The sequence below is a fragment of the Fukomys damarensis genome, unplaced genomic scaffold, assembly GCF_012274545.1.
Source record: "Fukomys damarensis isolate Sample0158 unplaced genomic scaffold, DMR_v1.0_HiC HiC_scaffold_9, whole genome shotgun sequence".
NCBI classification, from domain to species: Eukaryota; Metazoa; Chordata; class Mammalia; order Rodentia; family Bathyergidae; genus Fukomys; species Fukomys damarensis.
Window position 1 is genome coordinate 39,740,824 of NW_022900921.1, and position 5,582 is coordinate 39,746,405.

Below are 5,582 nucleotides of genomic sequence, written 5' to 3' on the forward strand. Positions count from 1 at the left end.
GTATTTGTATATCTTCTTTGGAGAGATTTTGATTTAAATCCTTTTTCTCATTTTAAATTGTTTTGTTTGTCTTTTTGTTGCATTATAAGTGTTCTTTATGTATAATAGACTTCTTTCTTTTATTTTTTAATTTCTTTTAAGACTATTTCCTTACAATTTTTAGAGAGAAAATACAAAATAAGAACCACATTTAATTTCAAATACATAAGCAATTACTAGGAATGAAAGCATTACAAATAACATTGTTACAGAATGTCAGCTTACTCCTGGGCATGTGATTTGCCTAATAAGTAAACATGAATTCTCTTTGCTTTTCAGTGGGCTGTTCTAGGTTTAAGTTACTGCTCCTGCTCTTTGACGTATTTTCTGTGTGGAAGAGCTGGAGGCTGGAAATCATACTGACATTTGGAATAGCCATTCCCAGTCCTCTGCCAGAGTAAAAAGCTAGTGACCATGCTCTTCTTTTAAAGAAAATAAGTGAGAAAATTCCCAGCCCCAAACAAGTATCTGTCTTCATGACTACATCTGCCATGCACCAGTCCCCCTTCCTGCTGAGCTGCTGGACTCTGACCTGCTCTCTGCCTGTAGCTTCACTAGATTCTTAGCAGGTATAAAATTTGCAAATATTTCCTCCCATTTCCTAGGATGCTTCTCAGTTTCTTGATGGTATCCTTTGATACACAAAAGTTTTAAATTTTGATCAAATCTAATTCATCTATTTTCTTTAGTTGCTTGTGCTTGTGTCATATTCAATAAAGTATTGTGTAATCAATCCAGGGTTATCATCTAGTTTTATAGTTTAGTGCTTATATTTAGACTATGAATCCATTTTGAATTAATTTTTATATTGTGGGAACTAAGGATCCATCCCTATTCTTTTTCATGTAGATGTCCTACTGTGCTGACAATATTTGTGGAAAAGATTATCTTTTACTCATCAAATGTGTGGAATCACCTACAGATGTAACATTAGTTGGTTTATAGTGTTTTTAAAAATCTTCTGTTTACTTACTGATCTTTTTCTTGTTCTGTCCATTACCGAAAATGGAGTATTGAATTTTCTAATAATTATTGTTAAATTGTTTGATTTCCTTCCTGTATTGTCAGCTTTGCTTAATGTATTTTGGGACTCTATTCTTAGGTGCATACGTATTTATAATTGCTTTGTCTCCTTAACTGATTCTTTAATCTTTCTAAATGTTTTTGTCTCTAGTAGTTTTTCTTAAAACCTGTCTTTTATATTAGCATAATCATTCCATGCTCCTTTGGTTACAGTTTACATGGTGTATCTTTTTCTATTCTTCTATTTTTTAATCTGTTTGTGTCTTTTAATCCAAAGTATGTATAGTATGTGTATACAATATCTTGATCATTCAAAAGAATCCACTATACCAATCTTAGATTTTCAATAGGAGAGATTAATCCATTTATATTTAACATAATCACTGATAAAGTAGTATTTATTTGCAATTTTTCTATATGACTCATGTGTATTCCATTTTTGTTAAATAGATATTTTCTAGTGAATCAATTTAATTCACTTGCCATTTCTTTTAATATATATTTATTTATATATTTGAGTTATTTTACTTATATATTAAAATATGAACATGTCATTTATATTTATAAACAAATACATAATGGGAGTGCCTTGAATAAACATCTATAAATAAGTATATAGAAAGAAATATTTACATATATTTATTTTTCATATATAAATGAAATCACATACAGTATATATTGTTATAAACTAAGATGTTAATAGTAATCCTTGGAACAGTTATTTGTGCTCTTTCATTTATGGGACTCCGTGTGTGTGTGTGTGTGTGTGTGTATGTGTGTCTACCGGACACACACATTTGTCATGCTATTACCATGAGAAATATCAAATGAAATGATGCACACACTGTACCTGACTCAATACATGTTAATGGTTGTCACTTCCACTGCCTCTGAGACATAATAAATATTCAAGACCCATCTCCTCCTTTGTTCTGCTCTGGAGATGCTTGGGTAACAAGTGGAATCCTGGTTTCTCTCTTGGCTTCAGGGAGAATAGGAGAAATGTAGGATGACCAAGGTGCCTCTTCTGATGGCCTCCTGGTTTCCAGCTGAAGTTGCTGACATGGGAGTTATAGGAAAAGCTTCTATATCTTTAGAAGAACACTTTCCTAGCTCCTCGGGAGAAACCAATTGGTCCTCCCTCCTTCTGAGGTTGCTTAGATTTTACAAAATTGTAGATTTGCTTTTGGGCAAACAGAGAAGTTTCCTGTTAAGACCACAGCAAAGCTCTGCAGGAAGACTCTGCATGGGTGATCTCCCTGGGTCATGGATGCTGTGTCATGACTGCTCTTTGCAAAAAAAGGAAATAATATCAAATATGAAAAAGAAAAGTCATTGAGGGATTAACGTAAGGTGAAACCCCTGTTGTAAGTCAGTGAGTCACAGTCTGCAAAGCCATGGTTCATAATGATGATTGTTACTCCAGTTTAGAACTCTGAAAAACAGTGACAGAGAAATGTCAGAGATTGGGCACCTTATTATCAGTTCACTGTTTTTGTGATGTTCATCATCTTGGCCTTCATCAGATAGTCAAAGAAACCACATTATCTGCTGAAGATCTGGGGGTTTTTCTTCTCAATTAACGAATAAATTTTTATTCTAGATTTTATATGACTTTTTTGAACTTATTTTTCAGGTTTCTTAATATGATTGATTTCACTGGAGCCAAAATATTTGATCTCCCATGGGAAGGAGTGGTAGGAGGGACAGACATGAGTCTAAGTCTTTCTGAAGCAGCAAACCAAACTTCCATGTGACTTTTTGTCTGATTGGAGTGATAGCTGAAACTCTTTTACAGTTTATGACAAGTGTCACCAGAATTCAAAGAACCAAAAAGTTCTGAGAAATTTCATAATCAACACAAGTGGACATTCCTGTAAAAGAATAGTTGGGGTTAGCCAGTCCAACAGTAGAGTAGCAAAAGTGGCTAGGCTCTGTGTGTGTGTGTGTGTGTGTGTGTGTATACACATGCAGGTGTGTTCATGCTCTAGAAGACTAACAGTTACTTAATGGATTTGGGCTAATACCTCAGGAAGCATAATTACATATTGACTAATAGAGTTCATCCAGTTTGGAATCCAATCCTAACTTCTTACTTAGCTGCTGTATAATATTGGACAAGGGACATAGCTTTTTTCTCACATTGTCTCCCTATTATGGGCTGAACTGTATAACCCCAATTTATCTGTTGAAGTTTTAACAAGACTACAACTGTATTTGGAGACAAGGCCTGTGACTTTGTTATAGGAGCCCTAGAAAATGAACATCCCCCTTCTATAAAATGGAAATAATGATACCATTAACTATCAGCACTGTAGTGAAGTTTAAACACAATCAGTCATGTAAAGCAGATAGCACAGGCCCAGTACAGTGTATGCATTATTACCATGTGCATTATTACCTATTGCTGCTGAAGCAAGCCACACAAACTCAGTGATTCCAACAAAACACAGATCAACTCTCATAGGCCTTAGAGACAGAAGCCCAACAGAGATCTCACCAGGTAAAACTCAAGGTGCTGGAAGGGCTGCATTCCTTTCTGGAGTCTGGAGAAGAATGGGCTTCACACTTAATAAAGTTATTGCTAGAAGTCTGTTGTTTGTGATTGCAGATGTGGAACTGAGACCCTCACTTCCTTGTTGGTTGTCAACTGAAGACTATCTTTAGTTTCCAGAGTCCGCCAGTTTCTTGCCTTGTGGCCCCATTGCTCTATCCTCAAAGCTAACAATGATGGGCGGTGCTTTTTTGCACCTCACATTTCTTATCTACTCTCCTCTCTCTTTTTTATAGATCATGTGATTAAATCAGCCGAGGATCATCACACTATCAGCTGATTAGCAATCTTAATTCCTTCTTTGGTAAACTTGTCTCTTTATATATAACTTATGCTGTGGTTTGAACATGTCTTGCGTCCCCATTGAGATTCAAGTCTTGATCCCCTGGTTGGTGCTGATGGAAGTGTTGAAACTTTGAGAGAGGGGTCTTGGTGAACCCAATGTGTTCCTAGGTCATAGGGGAAGTGCCTCTGGGATGTACTGGTTCTGAGACTCCTTACTATTTTTTGTGAGAGGATTATTACAAAAGCTTGGTCCTACCAATCTCTCTTTGCTACTGTTGTTCCTGCATGCTGTGTGCCACTGTGCCCATGATGTGGAGTGATGCAGCTCATAGATAACGTGCTGTGCTGTTTGTACTTTCAGTCTCCAAGGTTGTGAGTTAAAAATACCTCTTCTTCATAAATAACCTGTATCCAGCTTTTCATTATTGTGACACAAAACATATGAATGAAATACTGGAAGCTGTAATGTATTAACAAGTTACAGGAGTTAGGAAGAGGACATCTCTTACCTATGACGCCATCATAGTCTTTCCCCAAAAGAATTGATCTTGGGCTCAAGAGCCACCTCAGCATGTGGAATTTGTTTCCGTAAGGCAAGGGTGGAGGAGGCCTGTTTAAGTCCCTTTCCTTCACGTTGGGCAAGATGGTGCTTCTGGATGGTCAGCTGGTGAGGTGCAAAGAGATGTGGGCCTGAAGCCAACTGTTAGTGTACTTGTCTGGGCCCTCACATGAGTTCCCATAGCCCAGCCCTGCTTGATGACCCTGGGCCTCCCTTTAGAAGGAAGGATGTATGGATAGCTCAGCTAGCATCTCTGCATATGAATATTGGCTCAGATGCCAGACACACACACAAGTTCATATGAGTATAGACACACACAACCCAGGAGACTTGGCTAGAAAATATGAGTCATCTGGAAGAACTGGGATAGGGTGCACAGTTTTATAATCTAAACACATGCCGATGTAGGAGTGACACCAATGTGGAGCTCCTCCTGAATGATGGGAGCAGGACCAGGTGTTCTCTGTACATCAGTTTACACAGACTCTCCAGAGCGTCGTATGGATTCCCCCCTTGTCGACAAGATGTAGAAAGGTGAAAGGTGAGGGTGTTACTTAAGGCCTCCCAGCTTGTAAGGGCAACCAAGGCAGAACCTTCATTGAATACCAAGAAGAGATGACCTTAAGGTACATCCCAAAAGATTCAGGTTAGATAGGAAACTAATTTAGGTAAACTAAAGCTCATTGCAAAGCTTTGCTTTAGAAACAGGATGTTTTCTCAATTGCTAAAAGGTAGGAACAAGTCAGGTGTTTATTGATGGAGTAATGAATAAACAAAATGTATACTCACTCACACAATGCAATAGTATTCTGCCTAAAAAGGAAAGAAATTCTGACACATGCTGTAGCACAGATGAAGCTTGAGGACTGGAGTAGTTAGAGTCATAAAGCAGGATGTGGGCTCCAGCAGCAGGGAGCTGGAGAATGGGGGCTTATGGTTTAGTGGGATGGAGTTTCAGGTGGAATGGTGAAAAGGTTCTGTAGGCCAATAGAAGTGATGGTAGTACTACTGTGTGGAGGTGTTCTACACCAGTAAACAACACCTTAAAAATGGTCAAGATGGCAAATTTTATGTCATGGACCTTTACCACAAGGAAAACATAAGATGGTTAAATGTGTAGCT

The 5,582-nt window shown here is 37.7% G+C and overlaps 1 pseudogene; it reads right to left on the minus strand.

Moving 5' to 3' along the window:
* Positions 1 to 338: 338 nt before the first annotated feature.
* On the minus strand, positions 339 to 4,474 carry LOC104872041 (annotated as a pseudogene).
* Between the last annotated feature and the right edge of the window lie 1,108 nt (positions 4,475 to 5,582).